This window comes from Castor canadensis, chromosome 1 (genome assembly GCF_047511655.1).
Source record: "Castor canadensis chromosome 1, mCasCan1.hap1v2, whole genome shotgun sequence".
NCBI classification, from domain to species: domain Eukaryota; kingdom Metazoa; phylum Chordata; class Mammalia; order Rodentia; family Castoridae; genus Castor; species Castor canadensis.
In genome coordinates, this window is record NC_133386.1 from 34,554,099 (window position 1) to 34,573,063 (window position 18,965).

At 35.4% G+C, this 18,965-nt stretch overlaps 1 long non-coding RNA gene across 4 annotated transcripts in view; it reads right to left on the reverse strand.

Annotated features, from left to right (window-relative positions):
• LOC141423428 (uncharacterized) overlaps positions 1-18,965 on the reverse strand; it is a 172,442-nt gene that overhangs the window by 17,196 nt on the left and 136,281 nt on the right. The gene's annotated exons all lie outside the window — the stretch shown is intronic.

Sequence of the window (18,965 nt, forward strand, 5' to 3'; positions counted from 1 at the left end):
CCAAAAAACTATTAGAACAATCTCACCTGAGAATAACACAAAACATTGAATACTGATACAAAGGGACCTACAACACTGTTACACACCAACTAAATAACAAAGTCATCTCAACACTCTCTTTATGAATGATTTGGTGAATAATCCTTCTCTTTCTAACAATAAAACCAAAAGATGATTTTCAGAACAGCCAAAACTCAATCTTCAGGTTTTCTTAGTCTGTTGGATAAATATATATACTGAAAGAAGCCTTAATTAAGCATCCCCTGCTCCAGGAAAATTCAATAAAGCAACAATTTAGATGGCTCACAGAGACTAGTTTCAGTAGCAGAAATCTAGAAATGGTGGTTAACATTTCAGCCCTCCACTTGCAAGTATACCTTCAAAACAGCACTCAGCAACTCAGATAAAGGTCTTTGGAGGCATAGAACAAGACCAAAACACACACATTTAGTAAACATTTACATTTGACAAGGCTGTAAAATTTGTAACTAGTTGGAATATAACTCCTCTAGGTTTATTTACTGAGATGCACATCTGTATGATGAAACTACCAGATTAGTTTATTAAAATCAGTTCTTTATTTTGAACATTTGATATATGGCTCACTTTTCTTATTATCTAGAGTGAAATTGTTTCACTCCATCTAGCACAGATTATATTGTATCTTATGACGAACTAAGTCACAATCAACAAAACAAAAAGGGCTTGTGTTCTTTAATCTTAAGAGGTCTTAAAAAGATCAAAGTCACAATTCATTTCACACCATATTCCATTTTTTATGACAGGAAGCAATTCATAAAAGACATGAAATACATAGGCTCACTTATAATATTAAGTCATTTTGAGAGAAAAAAATTACCATGACTAGTGTCAAACCCTTATTGAACTATATTACCTATATCATCAACATAATATTTGGATATAATATTTGTCTTTTATTTTAAAAAGTATCTATCTATACTATTTTACATAAAACAGACTGAAACCTGGCCTGAGAAATGTCTGGTAAAAAAAAATACCTAATCTCTTATCATTGTGGTATAGGCAACTGGAACTGGCTTAAGACATATTTTTGAGACATGAAATAGCAGAGATCTATAATTAAGTATACTGTGACAATTGAAAGAATATTAAAATTAAATTTTTATGCAAAGGTACTAGTATCTATAGAAATTTTAGTACATATTAAGAAGGAACTGTATTTTTCTGATGTCTGAGTTTATTTAAATAACAACCTTACTCCTTAAGAGATAATATAGCCTTTTTATTTTTATGTATTATGTACAATAAAAGAAAGAAGCACTATGCAGTGATGTGCTTGAAAAGTTATTATTACTTCAATGACAGAAACAAAAGTATATTATCACTTGGATGATGTCAATGAAAGGGTATCATTACTTTTTCTGAGGAGAACATTCTGGTAAGTAAACATGCAAGTATAGTATTTATTACATTTTATTCCACATGTGTCTCCAAGGAAATCAGAAAGAAATGCAATTAGTTTGTGATGTTGGAGGAAAAAGTTCTGGTTCCTTTTTTTTTTTTCAACAAAAAATCTCTGAATCAGTTATATTTCATCAAAATTTCCTTCACATCATAGCATTCTATTTTGCAATCTGCTCTATATTTCTCACACATTATCTCAAAGTTATTCTTGCTACAGAAAGTGAAAATCAAAATCCAAATTCCCAAAGAAAGTGCTGAAATCTTTCAATGTTAAATCAATCCCTTGGTACATGTATTAAACGGAATTATATATATTGCATCCCTGTAAGCCTCTGAAAATAAGCATGTTATTCTAAGAAATGTCTAATGAAAAGCATGTTTTACTATACACATAAGTTTTAGATTATTATAAACTAAAATTAAACAAATTTGTTATGTAAACTACTTCATATTACCTTCTTAGAAATCAGAGCTTATTGTTCTTTTCATTTCTGAAAGTGATATGCCAGGTTTAGCAACTTTTAAATACTACTTACTAAACTACAGCTAAAACAGATCACACCTGAAGGAATACAGTTCAAAAGCAAAATTATTTCTACATTTAAAAGGTAACTGCTAAATCTTAATATGTGCTAATGCTAGTGTTTTTCTCACCCAACTTTTTCTCTGCAAATCATGTACCAGCTAACAAAAATTACATGGGAAAGTATAAATTTCAAAGCTCAATGTGTGTCTTACCTGTACTGTCAGTCTGGTACCTAAGATGAAATATTTGGTCACCACATTGATAACGCTTTCTTCAGGAAAATCTAAGAAGATTGTGCTGGGCAGGAGAAGATAGCTGTCACTAAGCAAGGAAAAATGTCATTTTCTTCTTTTCTTAAATACAAAATTGGAGAACAGGAGTCCAGAACAGATCCTACCTGCGGGAGGATGGGATTGGTACCAGGAGGGAGGGGGGACGAAGTGGTGAAAGGGTATAGGAGGGTGAATATGGTGTAAGTACTGTGTACACAAGTATGAAAATGGAAAAATGATACTTGTTAAAACTATTACAGGAAGGGGTGAGAGGAGATGAAAGCAAGTGGTGGAGGAAGTGTATTCAAGTATGATATACTTGATATACTGTAAGAACTTTTGTAAATGCCACAATGTACCCCTACCAGCACAACAATAAAAAAGAAAAATAAATAGAGAAAGCATCTACTGTGTAAATTGTGGTTAGAAAGAATACATACTCCCACCTTGGGACCTTACAGGTACTGTTGGATTAACCCATTGTTTAGTAGATCAGTTCATAGTAATCACCTTTACATTTCTCGAGTCTATCATTTTTAGATTTCTTTTTCAGGTTTTTTTTTAATACTTTCCTACATAAATGACTTTTTTCTGTAGTTTTTCTTTTCTCTCCCTCAGAATTCTGTCCTTGATATTTTGGTTATCTTACCTTTTTATGAAATGTAATTCTCATTTGTGTTCAGTCCTCTAGGACCTAGACTACAGCCATTGGCTCACTCTTATTTCAGGGGAGATCTCCCCTCAACTTTCTTCACAGCTTCTGCAAATGGACCATTATTTACAGAAACACTGGCAAAAATCAAATCCAGTTTTTCCACCTAACTCTTAACTTATCTATTAACCAGGTAAGCACGATAAGAGGAAAATTTTTGAGACTTACATGGCAGGCACCAGAGTAATCATTGTACATTATCTTAGCTCATCTTATCTGTGAGGTAAGCATACTGTCATTCTTATTTTACATACAAGGAAACTGAAGTGCAGAAAGATTAAATTATTTTAACGTGTTCATGCAGTTATATAGAACAGAACTGGGATTTAAAACTAAACTCTTTACAGCAAAGGATTGCTTCTGTAACCTCCACATCAATTACCATTCAGCACTTTTTCTTTTCTTTTCCTTTATTTTGCGCTGAGTGGGGGCACATTGTGGCATTTACAAAGGTTCTTACAATGCTAAGCACTTTTTCCCTAAGTCTTCATGAAGCTCAAAAATCATGCCTAGATAATATGAACTTTAAAGTAATTGATGACATCTTTTATTATTTACAGTTAAAAAGCATGAGAGAAACAATGTTCTTTGGAAGGTGTGATTTAAATTAGCATTGGACCAAAGGGCCTAAAACAAACAATTCTATAGTCAAATTAAAATGCAAATAAACAGCATCATTCTGGGTTCCCTTTGGCTACTAGCATGAATGCTAAAATACACAATATTTCTGTATCACTAAATGTTGACAGTGGGGAGGCGGAAGCACTAAATTAAATCTTCTCTACTTCATTAAGAAGCTTCTGGAACTAGAAGAATATCAACAGTGTTGCCAACAGTACTAAATTGTAGGGCATGGCTTACAACTCTATGTACTTGTACTTCTGGTAAGTCTAGACATTGAGCCTCTCCATTGGAGGGTTGCCCAAGTCATTGGGCACAAATTCACCCATCTACCTAGCACCACAATTCTGGCTTCACCAGCTTGGAGTATTTCAAAGACAGGCCACATGTGTAACTGACTTTTAACATCCAAAAAGAAGGAGTAGTGGTATTTGTCATACATTCACCACTTACCATCAGTCAAATCAACCCTTTTCCCAATGAAAAGATTGTGTAAAGAGTGGAGAGGAAGACTTACTACAGACAATGCACATTATTTTTTAATGTAAGAAAATAAAAAAAAACTTTCAAAAACCATATTCTTTATAACAGTACAACATTACATATTTTATGATATATAATAACTTTAACAGGACACACTGTCTCTTAAAATAACAAAAATAGGCATATATAGTTCTATACATGTATACATATATACATGTCTTTTAAAAATACTTTAAATGTATTATTCTTACACACTAAAAAACATCTTTAATTCATTGTATCTAAATTGTGAGAAATAGCAGATATACAGGACCTCTACCTGAACATATCTATAAGGAGGAATCATGCATTTAAAAGACTGTATGTCTGGTGGGAATGTAAGCTAGTACAACCACTTTGGAAAAAAATATGGAGGCTTCTTAAAAAACTAAACATAGATCTGCCATACGATCCAGCAGTACTGCTCCTAAGGACATACCTTAAAGAATGTGACTCAGGTTATTCCAAAGGCACCTGCACACCCATGTTTATTGCAGTGCTGTTCACAATAGCCACGCTGTGGAAACAGCCAAGATGCCCCACTATCGATGAATGGATTAAGAAAATGTGGTATTTATACACAATAAAATTTTATTCAGCCACAAAGAAGAATGATATTTTGTAATTCACAAGTAAATGGACTGAACTGGAGAACATCATCTTAAGTGAAGTTAGCCAGGCTCAGAAGGCCAAAAATCGTATGTTCTCCTTCATATGTCGATTACAGACCTAAAACAAATGCAGTAATATTATGACATGGGTCACACACTAAGGGGAGAATGCACACAGGAGGAATAGAGAGAGGAAAGGAAACTTAAAATTTGAATGTGGTTGATGTGCTCACTGTAAAGGAGTGAATACAGTAATCTTAAACTGGCAGAGGCCACTATGGGAAGGGGACCAGGAAGTAGCAAAGAGGTCTGGTAGAGATGAACCAGTGTGGGTTGTAATACACATGTGCATGGAAGCAACGCTAGGAATCTCTCTGTATAGTTATCTTTATCTCACACTAGCAAAAACGCTATGCCTTTCATATTATCTCTTAAGTTTTCTCTTCAACAAAATCGGAGAACAAGAGGGCAGAACAGGTTCTTCCCTGAAGTGGGGGGAGGTGGGGTAGCCCAAACAATATATACACATGTGAGTAAATGTAAAAACTATTACAAAAAAAAAGGCTGTATGTCATGATGGCATAAAATTAATTGTAGAATACTCAATTTTTATACCTTCTCTCTTGTATATGTGCATTTTAATTTTAATTGTTTTGTTAATAACAAAGAAGACAATTGTCTTGTAAAGTATTAGCTCATGCTTTCAGCTCCAGATGGCATGAGGTAGTGCTAATAAAGTAGCACTAAAGAGATTTTGATTCTGAACGAAGATGCTTTTGCATCAACTAAGTGAGGATGACTTTTGGAACCTTTCATCAAACATGAAAGGTTGCTTCTCCATAAGCACAATAGCACCAAAAAATTAATAAAACTCTCATGCTTTTGGTCCATAGTCAAGCTTTCCCAATTGTTAGTGTATATTTTAGCATATATTAATTGTACAAAATGTTGAGCTTCACTATTTCATTTTCATACATGTGTAAAGGCACTTTGATTGTGTCCTCCCCCCATCCCCCACACTTGTTCCCCTCAACCCTCTTCTAGGTCCTCTTCTTATTCTCTAATAGTCCCCTTTCTACTTTCATGCCTTTTTGAACTTCCATGTACTTTTTTAGACGGATTACAAGAGAAAACATGTAATATTTGTCTTCACTAATCTGGCTTATTTGCTTAACATGTTAATCTCCGGTTCCATCCATTTTCCTGCTAATAACACAATTTCATTCTTAATGGCAGAATAATACTCCATCGTGTATATAGGCCACATTGTTTTTATCCATTCATGCATTTATAAGTACCTGGGCCAATTCTTGACTTGGCTATTGTGAATATTGCCACAATAAGCATGGGTATCCTCCATCCATCTATTGTATCCTCATGTAGGAGATACATGAGGATGTAGAATAGCTGAAACATATTACAGTTCTATTTTTACTTTTTTTGAGGAACCAACATACTAATTTCCATAGTAGTTTCACTAATTTACATTCCCACCAACTGCATATTAAGGGTCAATTTCTCCCTGTATTCTTGTCAGCATTTGTTGTTTTATGTTCTCTTGATGGTAGCTTCTCTGACTAGGGTGAGAGGTAATCTGTGTAGTTTTAATTTGCATGTTCTAATAGCTAAAGAGGTTAAACATTTCTCATGTATTTTTTGTCCATTTGTATTTCTTCACTTGAAAATTTCTATTCAGTCCATTTTACCATTATTTAGTGGACTATTTATTATTTTCATGTTAATTTCTTTAGTTTTTTATGTGTTTTGGTTATTAATCCCCTGTCAGATGAATAGTTTGCAAAGATTTTCTCTCATTCTCTATTCCATCTCTTCACTCTGGTAATTATTTCCTTTGACGTGTAGAAGCTTTTTAGTTTGATGCAATCCCATTTGTCAGGTCTTGTTATTATTTTCTGAGCTATTAGAATTCTAAACATAAGGTTACTCTCTTGGCCTATACCTTGAAATATTTCCCCTATGTTTTCCTCTAGTAGTTTCAGAGTTTCAGGTCTTACATTGAGGTCTTTGATCCATTCTTGAGTTGATTATTTTTTTGTACAGGGTGAGAGGTAGGGATAAAGTCTCAGTCTTCTATGTTTGTATACCCAGTTTTCCCAGCTCCACTTGTTAAAGAGACTTTCCCCCAGTGTATGTTTTCAGAACCTTTGGTGAAAATCAGGTGGTTGTAGCCATATGGTCTTACTTCTGGGTCCTCTATTCTTATTCCTTTAGTCTACATGTTTGTTTTGGTGCCAGTATCATGCTAGTTTTATTACTATGGTTCTATAATGTAATTTGAGATCAGTTATTGGGATACATCCTGCAGTGCTTTTTTTTTTTTTTTTTTTTTTTTGCTCTGGATTGCTGTGGTTACTTGGGGTCTGTTGTGCTTCCATATGAATTTTAGGATTTTTGTTCTAGTTCTTTGAAGAATGACATTGGAATTTTCATGGGAATTGCATTTTGAATCTATACATTACTTTCAGTAATGTGGCCATTGTTACAATATTAATTCTGGTGATTCATAAACACGGGAAGTCTTTCCACCTTCTGACATCTTTAATTTCTTTCTTCAGTGTTATATAATTTTCATTATAGACATCTTCTCTCATCTATGCCTCCCATGCCATTGGGACCACATGCGTAATTGCCCATCCTGGGTTGTTGGTTGAGATGAAGTTTCACTAACTTTTTGCCTGGGATGGCCTCAATCCATGATACTCTCAATCTCCTTCTTTAGAGTAGCTGGGATTACAGAGTGAGCCACCCCACCTGGACTGTTGAGAGACTTTTCATTACTTTTTCAATTTCATTACTCATTATTGATCTCTCTAGAATTTTTTAATGTCTTATTTTAGTTCCGTTAGGTCATATGTGTCTAGAAATTTATTCATTTCTTCTAGATGCTCAAATTTAGTGGAGTATTAGTTATCAAAATATTTCATAATGATCATCTGACTTTCAGTGGTACCTATTGTAACATCATTCCCTTTTTCATCTAATTTTATTGATGTGCATTTTCTGTCTTTCTTTTGGTTAGTTTGGCTAAGGGTTTGTCAGTCTATTGGCTTGTTCTTAAATGATATGTCTTTCTTAATATCTCTTGTTTTCTCTTCAACATAATCTGAGAAGAAGAAGCCAGAACTGGTTCTGCCTGGAAGCAGAGGGGGAGAGGAGGGAGGTGGCACAAACAATTTATACACATGTAAGTAAATGTAAAAATGATAAAATAAAAGGAGAAAAAAAAAAGAAAAGATCAGATTGTTCTTGTTTTTCTAAGACCTTGAGGCACATCATTAAGTTATTTTATATTCTTCTTCTTAAATGCTGGCATTTATCACTATAAACTTCACCCTTACTTTTTAGTATAATAACTTTATAATATAACATCTACAGGATTTTGGTATCTTGCAGATTTTGACCAGGTTTATATGATTACAACTTTTTAATTAGTGCAATCTGGGTGAGGAAAAGAAGAATAAAAGGAAACAAAAAGGCCAAATGTCCCTTAATTTTGTTTTTATAAACATTTCTTATAGGTGAAATAAAATCTACCCTGTAATAGTAAGTATTTATTCACATTTGTACATTACCATTTTCACAGTTTGAAATAAATTCTGCAGTGTCTTATAAACTGTATTCATAAACTTCCCTCTTAGAACCACTCTCATTGTTTCCCTCAGATTCTAGCATGTTGTGTTTTCATTTTCACTTGATCCTAGAAATATTTTAATTTCCCAGATTTTTTTAAGGACCCACTGTTCATTCAAAAGTATATTGTTCAGCCAAGTGCTTGTGGCTTACCCCTGTAATACTTGCTCCTTGGGAGGCTGAGATCTGAAGAATCAAGGTCAGCCTGTGCAAATAGTTCATAAGACCCTAACTCCAAAAAATAGCCAGAAGAAAGTGGACTGGAGGTGTGGCTCAAGTGGTCGAGCACATGCTTTGCAAGTGTGAATCCCTGAGTTCAAACCCCAGTTCCACCAAAAAAATTGTATTGTTCAATCTTCATGTGTCTGAATATTTCCTGTAATTTCTCTTGCTGTTGATTCTTACAGTATGAGCTGATAAAATCCAAGAAATATTTCAAATTTCTTGTATTTGTTAAGACTTGCTTTATGTCCTAAAATGTGATGTGTTTTAGAGAACGTGCCAAGTGCTGCTGAGAAGAATGTGTGCTGTGTAGATTTTGAGTAGAATATTCTATACATATTTCTTTAGTCCATTTGATCTATGATGTCATTTAACTAAGATGTTTGATGATTTTTTTTTTACTGGAATACCTATATATTGGTGAAAGTGAGTTATTAAAGTCACTTATTCTTTTTGTGTTGGGGTCTATCTGAGCATATATTTTATAAAATTAGGTACACCGACATTCAGTGCATATATGTTTACAATTGTATACCTTCTTTTAAAAAAAGATTTCAAATGCATTTTATTTATTCAATTATGCTGTATTCTAATGAGCAACACAGTGCTTACATGACAAGTTGGTTTTAAGACAATTGTATATTATAGCAGTTGATGTTATAGTCACTGATATTTCCACTCTTTGTTGGCTAACTCTGCCAACAGGGTATAGGTTCTATTTTATTCCATCTATGTGATTAAAACCACCCATGCAACAAGACAAAAAAGTGGTTCCACTAGCTAGCACAGCATTGCCATATTTGTCAGGAAAATTCAGTGAGTGTTTTATATGGCTCTGCCTTGCCATAATTCGATGAATGAGTTTACTGTGTGTGTGGCCAAGCAAAACATCATGAAGGTCTGATTGGATTGCAGCTAACTGTAGCTATTGGTCTATTTTGTTGCAAAGACATCAAGACCTCTGCAGTAAAATCAGTTCTAAGAGGAGAGTAATAATCCAGTAATAATTGCCTGGATTTTTCCTCTCAGGCTCTTATTTTCCAGGATTATAGATAGCCAATTCACCATCTCCTGTTAAAGTAGCAAGATATATAGAAAGCCAAAGTCTTCCATTATTTATGATTTCTTGTGTTCTGCCTTTTTCCTTTCCTGAGATTTTAGTCTAACCAAGTTTTAATGTTTTCTACTTAATTCAGTTCCTGACCATCCATGTCATCTCACCATTTGAAATGTGTCATCTGTCACTCAGTTTCTCTTGGATGTCTTGAGATAGTTCCTGGATTTGAAAGGCCTGCTATGGGCTTCAAAATCACTTCTAAATTTCTTATCTGATTGTTTTAGTTGAAGTTCTTCTACTCAGATGCTGAGATCAGGAAGAATTTTGAAAGAGCTTCCTTCAAAGTGCTAGATGGGTAGAACAGTAGCCACTTCCAAATTCTACCCAGACATATCAACACCATTTCTCCAATGGAATAGAAGTTTTGATCTATTGGGAAAATTGAAGTTCAGATGATTTCCTTAGGAAGTCCAAGATTCAGCTTTGAACTAAGTCACAGACAGAAGACAAAAGGAGATGATGCCCAGGCAAATCTGGCAAGTGTCACTTTTCTTGTATCTTCTTGATGACTTGTTCCCATTATCAACACACAATGACCCTCTTTGACTCTTCAAATTTTGGTTTAAGTCTGCTTTATCAGATATAAGTATAGATACTGCTGCTTCCATTTAGGTCCCATTTGCTTGAAGCATCTTTTTTCATCCTTTTACTTTCAGCTGTGTTTGTTCTTGCTAGTGAGGTGTGTTTCTTACAGGCAGCGAAACATTAGGCTTTGTTTTTTAATCAAATCTTTCAGTCTATGTCTTTTAATTAATAACTCTGCCGACTTTCAGAGTTATTATTGAAAGTTATGTTGTTATTTTTAATGTTCAATTAATCCCCAGTCTTCATTTGCTATCTACTCTGGCAGTAAGATTTATTCTTTCCTGTATTGTTATAGTCATTTTTATCTTCATGTTCCATGTATATGATTCCTTTAAGTATCTTTTATGGTGCTTAAAGGTCATTAATTCCTTTAGTATGTGTTTATCATGAAAGCTTTTTATTTTTCCTTCTATTTTGGATGGTAAGTTTGTTGGATACAGTAACCGAGGTTGGAAGTTATTCTTTTTTTAGGGCTTGAAGTAATCATTAGATATCCTGTCTTTTAGAGTTTCTGTTGAAAAATCTGTTCTTATTATGATAGATTTGCCTTTATATGTGACTTAGCACTTGTCTCTTGTAGCTTTCAATATTCTTTCCTTGTTCTGTATAGTTGGTATTTTAACTATAATGTGATGAGGGGAAGTTCTTTCTGGTCATGTCTGCTTGGCATTTTAAATGGCTTCTATACATGGATGTCCATATCTTTCCAAAGATTTGAGAACTGCTCTTCTATTATTTTATTGAATATATTTTCTATGCCTTTGGCCTATCCTCTTCTTCTTTTTATATGTCCATGATTTGTAAGTTTGACCTTTTAATGGGATCTCAGAGGTATTGTATGTTATGTTCACATTTATTTTTTTCTTTTTATTATTATCTGAATGCTTTCATTTATCTACCTAGTCTTCAAAGTAGTCTGATAATTTGTATAAAAGACTAAAACAAGACATTCATATGTAAATATTTGAACCAGTCTGTTCAAAAAAGTCCCTAGAGAAAAACAAACAAAAACCAAATAAAAACAAACAAAAAAAAAAGTGAGAGGGAATAAAATAAAAATTTTAAATTAAAAAAAAAAGAGGACAGATTTTCAGTCCTTTAAGGAAGTCAATTGTGTAGGCAGCCATGAATGATCTCTACCTATACATACTAGATCTTCTTTCTGTGGCCACTTCAGTTATGCACCACTTGGTAAGAGCAGAGCCTGTGCACTATTTGCCTTCCTTTTTTTCCCCTTTGTGGTGCTTGCCTAACAACCAGAGGGCAGACTAATTGCTTTTGGCTGCCATGTTCCTCAGGACTGGGTGGGGTGGAGCATAAGCCTTCTGCTGCTAGTCCTAGTCTCCAGTGCCTTCAGCTGTCTGGTCATGGGGTGTGGAAACCCTGTAAAGATGCAGCAATCTGCATGGTGGTAAAAAATTTGCATGCTCTACCATCCTGGTCTGACTTTCTGTGTGTAATTGTTTACAACCACTCGTGTAGCACTCCTGGAGTCCTTGTAGCCAGCTTCTGGCCCCAGACAGACAACTTCCAGGCCACCACCCTCTGCCCTGGACTCCTACCATTTTCCTACTGCCTGGAGGTCTCCGTGTCTCTGACTCAAAGTCTTTGCACTGTAGTTAGATGAACTGCCCAGGCCAGTACCAGCTGGATCAGTGCTTGACCACTGCAGGAAATTCCCATTGCTGGAAGTTCCCAGAGAAAGGAAAGTGCAGAGCCCTTTGACTCCTAAAGTCACAGATTCAGAGAGGAGCCTCCTAAAACAGCTTCTAGTCATTTGCACTGTGACTGATGGCCAGGAAGAAGAGATGGCTTTCCCAGTGCTTATATGTGATGCAGACTCTAGGACCCCTGTTGGTTAGACTGCAATCTTAGTGAGTTTAAAACAGAGAGAGATAGACAGACAGACAGACTGAGACTTTCCAAGGTTGGCTTCAGAGAGTATCTCTTGATGGGGAGAAGTAGCTAGATCACACCAATCACCCCATTGATTCTGAGGTTTACACTGCTTTTCAACTTTATTACAAGATTATGCTAACTTGGTAGGGGTTTTTATTTTATCCAAAATTGGATAAATGATCCATCCCTTCTTTCCTCATGGTATAGTAAAGGAAATGAAGGGACCATCCATTAATCATTTGTGTATTTCCAGAATTGATGACAATGATTAGCAAATACTGTGCCTACTAAGTATGAATTGACTTAGCTCAAAAACCCACAAGGAGTACTTTTACTTAAACTGATGTGCAAAAAATACATACATATATAAATATCTATGTATATAGATATCCCTATATGTGTGTATTTCTCTCCCTCTAGGAAATACAGGCCTATTTCACTCAAGTGGTGTCCTAAGGACAAAAATGAGATACTTTCAAGTATCTCTATGGAGTCTCTGGCCCACCTCCATGGGCTACCTGCCCACCACTATATTTCCTTTTTAATATAGATACTGCAAAGATTAGATGAAGGAAATAGAGTCCTACCTTTAGTTTCTTTAGAACCTGCCTTTCCAGTTTATTCCCTCAAAAAATCTTTTGTCCATTTAATTGACACTAGAAGTTACCTTTCCCAGTAACTAAGTTTCCATTCACCTAAAGGATTGTCACACTGCTGCAAGCTAGTCTAATCTCAATATAAACTCTGACTTTAAAATTTGTAAGAGGTAGAAACTATTGGAGATGTAAAAGAAGTTGCATTGCATTTTACGTTTTCCTCACCATCTTTCCCTGCTTACCTCACATCCTCATTCCACACTACTTTACACTGTCACTAGCCAGTGAGATTACAAGCTTTGTCAATTATACTAGCACAACTCCTTTTCCATTCTTACTTTCCCTGCCAATACTAACTCTTTTCAAGTCATTATCTTGACTTTAAACTATTATCTTGATTTCTTTATAATTGGAAAACATGAGGAATAAAGTATTCATTATTAAGTATTGAATGTTTATATCAGTGGGTCTTCTTGCCTTATTACTTCCTTCCCTCCTTTGCAATCAATTTGCCACAATAAAATGTGGCCTTTTTAAAACCACCTCACTTTTCCAAAACCTTATATTTGCTCTGAAATTAAATATACCTGAAGTGGAACTACATAGAGAACATCAGAATGTTTCCGTGAAAGAGGTTTAGACCTTGAGTTATGTCACATTTAAAAACAAATACACTGAGGAAGCAGAAAGTGTGCCTCCTATAGTGAAATCTTAGAGAGATGCTGGAGACACACCTTGCATGCAAAACCACCAAAAAGAGGCAAAACTTTGACCCCTCCACACCTCCAGCCGGTGCAGAGCATATCCACTTCACATTAAACGGAGAAACCAGGAGGGCCCCCAGGCCGCCAGGTGCCTGCACCCAGATGGCTTGGGAAGACATGGACAAGGTGAGATTAGCAGTACCGCGGTACTCCCACAGACATCCCTGGGCCAGAGCAGCATAGCCACCTGGACAGACCGACCTCCACCCAGGGAAAAAAGAGAAATTGAGTAATAAGCAATAAGAACAATAAAGACATGTGGGAAAGAGAGTGGGGTGCACTGAGCACCGAAGATTGGAGGAAGGGAATCTTTCCTGGGACTGTAAATAAACAACCTGGGTGGGCAGGAGAGGCTCCAGCGGGAGAGGGGGCGCACACCCAGCAACCAGGAGTGGGAAAGCTTGTGAGAGTGGCAGAGGGAGGAAAACTCTACAGGAGAGGAGGGAAGACCCACTTCCCACGTGAGCTGTAAACAAACATGGAGGCTGGCAGGAGCAGCAGCACCGCCCAGTATTCATGAGTGGGAAAGCTTGTGAGAGTGGCTGTGGGAGGAAAACTCCACAGGACGGGGGGAAGACCCACTTCCCACGTGAACTGTAAACAAACACGCAAGCCTGAGAAAGCAGGTGCAGTGTCACCTCCCCCAGTGTGCTTGGAAAGGGGAAAGCTTGTAGCAGAGGCTTGTGCACAGGAATACTCTGAGTAAACAAAGCTGGCAGGGCCAGGTGAGTGCTAAGCTCACCCCTGAGATCTGCATAAATAATGCCTCCAGCAACAGCAGGCTGACAGCAGTACACAGGCAAGCCACAACCGCAGATACCATTCACAGAACTGTCTCCAGACTCTTTTTTTTTTTTTCTCTCTCCCTACCTTTGATGAGAAAACAATTGAACTACACCTGCATGCTGAAAAACTTACTGAAACTGTATTGCATTTGAACTTGGGACATTTTGTGGGTTTTTTTGTTTTTTATTTTTATTTTTTTGTGTGCAGTATTGTTCTACTTTATGCATCCCCTTTGATGAGACAACTACAGAACAACATCTGAGGCACCATCTCCAGGACTGGAGACTGAGATGGACACCAAATTATTAAGACTGAAACTTCATTCCATTTGAACTTGGAGGTTTTTTTCTTCTATTTTTTATTTTGTTTTATTTTATTTATATATATATATGTATATATATATATATATATATATATATATATATATATATATATATATACATATATATATATTACTTTCATTTACTTATTTTTTATTTTTATTCTTATCTTTATTATTTTATTTTTTATTTTCAATCCTCTCTCTGTCTCTCTAAGGCCTGTTCAGCTTACTATCGATTAGTACACTAACACTCCCTGTTTATACTTTGAAACTTTGTTTGATTCCTTCTTTTGTTTTTTTCCTACCTGTCTGTTTGTTTTTCCCTTTTCTTTAACTTCTTGCTTTCCATCTCCTCTCACCCTTCCATTCTAAATATTACCATTGTTATTATTATAAGCTAGAAAATACTTAATTGCACACAGTACAGGGACAGTAACAACACCAAGGACAATGATGAGAAGACAGAAAAAAAAGGGAAAACAGTTTCCTCACAGCAAAAAATTAGTACAGCAACCAGAGGGAAATGAAGAAAACAGATACTCAGATCCAGACTCCAACAAAATGAAGATAAACTATGCCAAAGAATCCAATGAAGCCCACAAGAATAATTTAAAAGAAGAAATACTACAGGTACTCAATGAGAATTTTATAGAGATGATACTGGATAGGGTCAATCAAAATGTACAGGAGACACTGAAGAAATTCCAAGATGACAAAAATAGAGAATTTGAGAAAGCAGAAGAAGAAATAAAGGAAACCATACAAGCACTGTATAAACACCAAAGTGAAACAGAGAACATGATTAATAAACAGATAAATGAACTCAGGACAAAAATAGACAACATTAAAGAGGAAACCACCCAGGACATGGAAAACCTCAGAAAAAAGAACAAAACAGAACTGCAAAACAAAATGGAAGGCCAATCCAGCAGAATAGAACAAACAGAAGAAAGAATCTCAGAACTTGAAGATGAAATGGTAATTAAAGGAAAAATTGAGGAACTATTAATTAAACAACTCAAGACCTGTGAAAAGAAAATGCATGAACTCACTGACTTCATCAAAAGACCAAACTTGAGAATCATGGGCATCGAAGAAGGAGAAGAGGTGCAAGCAAAGGGAATGTGTAACATATTCAACAAAATAATAATGGAAAATTTCCCAAATCTAGAGAAAGATATTCCCATACAGATGCAAGAGGCCTCCAGAACACCAAACAGACCAGATCAAAATAGAACTACCCCACAACATATCATCATTAAAACAACAAGTTCAGAAACTAAGGAAAGAATATTGAAGGCTGTAAGAGAGAAAAAACAAGTGACATACAAAGGTAAACCCATCAAAATCACAGCAGACTTCTCAACAGAAACATTAAAAGCAAGAAGAGCGTGGGGTGAGATCTTCCAGGCACTGAATGAAAATAACTTCAACTCCAGGATACTCTACCCAGCAAAACTATCATTCAAAATAGATGGAGCAATAAAAGTCTTTCATGATAAGCAGAAACTAAAACAATATGTGACAATAAAACCACCACTACAAAAGATTCTACAAGGGATTCTGCACACAGAAAGTTAAACCCAACTTAACCATGAAAAGACAGGCAGCACCAAACCACAGGAAAAGAAAAAGCAAGAAAGTACAGAGTAACCTCAACTTAGGTACACACAATCAAACCTTCAAACAACTAAGACAACTAAATGACATGAATCACCACATACCTATCAGTACTAACAATTAATGTTAATGGACTTAATTCACCCATCAAAAGGCACCACTTGATGAAATGGATTAAAAAGGAAGATCCAACAATTTGTTGCTTACATGAGACACATCTCACTGACAGAAATAAGCATAGGCTTAGGATGAAAGGCTGGAAGAAGATTTACCAAGACAATGGCCCCTGAAAATAGGCAGGAGTGGCCTGACAAAGTAGACTTCAAACCTACGTTGATCAAATGAGATAAAGAAGGACATTCCATACTAATAAAAGGGGAAATAGACCAAAAGGAAATAATAATTATCAACCTGTATGCACCCAATGTCAATGCACCCAATTTCATCAAACATACCCTGAAAGACCTAAAAGCATATATTAACACAAACAGAGTGGTTGTGGGAGACTTTAACACCCCATTATCAACAATAGATAGGTCATCCAAACAAAAAATCAATAAAGATATACAAAATTTAAAATATACAATAGATCAAATGGACCTAGTTGATGTCTACAGGACATTTCATCCAACCTCTACACAATATACATTCTTCTCAGCAGCCCATGGAACCTTCTCCAAAATAGATCATATCCTAGGGCACAAAGGAAGCCTCAGCAAATATAAGAAAATAGAAATTATACCATGCATACTATCTGATCACAATGAAATAAAAGTAGAACTCAACAACAAAAGTAAAGACAAAAAACATGCAAACAGTTGGAAACTAAATAACTCACTACTTAATGAAGAATGGATCATCGATGAAATAAAAGAGGAAATTAAAAGTTTCTGGAAGTCAATGAAAATGAAAACACAACCTACCAGAACCTATGGGACACAGCAAAGGCAGTCCTGAGAGGAAAGTTTATAGCCATGAGTGCATATATTAAAAAAACTGAAAGATCCCAAATCAATGACCTAATGATACATCTCAAACTCCTAGAAAAACAAGAACAAGCAAATCCCAAAACAAATAGAAGGAGAGAAATAATAAAAATAAGAGCTGAAATCAATGAAATAGAAACCAAAAAAACCATACAAAGAATTAATGAAACAAAAAGACGGTTCCTTGAAAAAATAAACAAGATCGATAGACCCCTGGCAAACTTGACTGAAATGAGGACAGAAAAAAACCCAAATTAGTAGAATCAGGAATGCAAAAGGGGAGATAACAACAAACACCATGGAAGTCCAAGAAAACATCAGAGACTACTTCGAGAACCTATATTCAAATAAATTTCAAAATCTTAAAGAAATGGACAGATTTCAAAATATATATGATCATCCAAAACTGAAACAAGAGGATATTAATCACCTGAATAGATCTATAACACAAAATGAAATTGAAGCAGCAATTAAGAGTCTCCCCAAAAAGAAAAGTCCAGGACCTGATGGATTCTTTGCTTAATTCTATCAGACCTTTAAAGAAGAACTTATACCAATCCTCCTTAAACTGTTCCACAAAATAGAAAGGGAAGGAAAACTGCCAAACACATTTGATGAAGCCAGTGTTACACTTATCCCAAAACCAGGCAAAGACACCTCCAAAAAGGAAAACTATAGGCCAATCTCCTTCATGAACATGGATGCAAAAATCCTCAACAAAATAGTGGCAAATCGAATTCAACAACACATCAAAAAGATTATTCACCACAACCAATCCCAGGAATGCAGGGGTGGTTCAACATATGAAAATCAAAAAACGTAATAAACCACATTAACAGAAACAAAGACAAAAACCACTTGATCATCTCAATAGATGCAGAAAAAGCCTTTGATAAGATCCAACACCATTTCATGATAAAAGCTCTAAGAAAACTAGGAGTAGAAGGAAAGTACCTCAACGTTATAAAAGCTATATATGACAAACCTACAGCCACCATTATACTTAATGGAGAAAAACTGAAACCATTCCCTCTAAAATCAGGAACTAGACAAGGATGCCCACTATCTCCACTCCTATTCAACATAGTACTGGAATTCCTAGCCACAGCAATTAAGCAAGAAGAAGGAATAAAAGGAATACAAATAGGTAAAGAAACTGTCAAAATATCCCTATTTGCAGATGACATGATCCTATACCTTAAAGACCCAAAAAACTCTACTCAGAAGCTTCTAGACATCATCAATAGCTATAGCAAGGTAGCAGGATATAAAATCAACATAGAAAAATCATTAGCATTTCTATACACTAACAATGAGCAAACGGAAAAAGAATGTATGAAAACAATTCCATTTACAATAGCCTCAAAAAAAATCAAATACCTAGGAGTAAACCTAACAAAAGATGTGAAAGACCTCTACAAGGAAAACTATACACTTCTGAAGAAAGAGATTGAGGAAGACTATAGAAAGTGGAGAGATCGCCCATGCTCATGGATTGGTAGAATCAACATAGTAAAAATGTCAATACTCCCAAAGGTAATCTACATGTTTAATGCAATTCCCATCAAAATTCCAATGACATTCATTAAAGAGATTGAAAAATCTACCATGAAATTTATGTGGATACACAAGAGGCCATGAATAGCCAAGGTAATACTCAGTCAAAAGAACAATGCTGGAGGTATCACAATACCTGACTTCAAACTA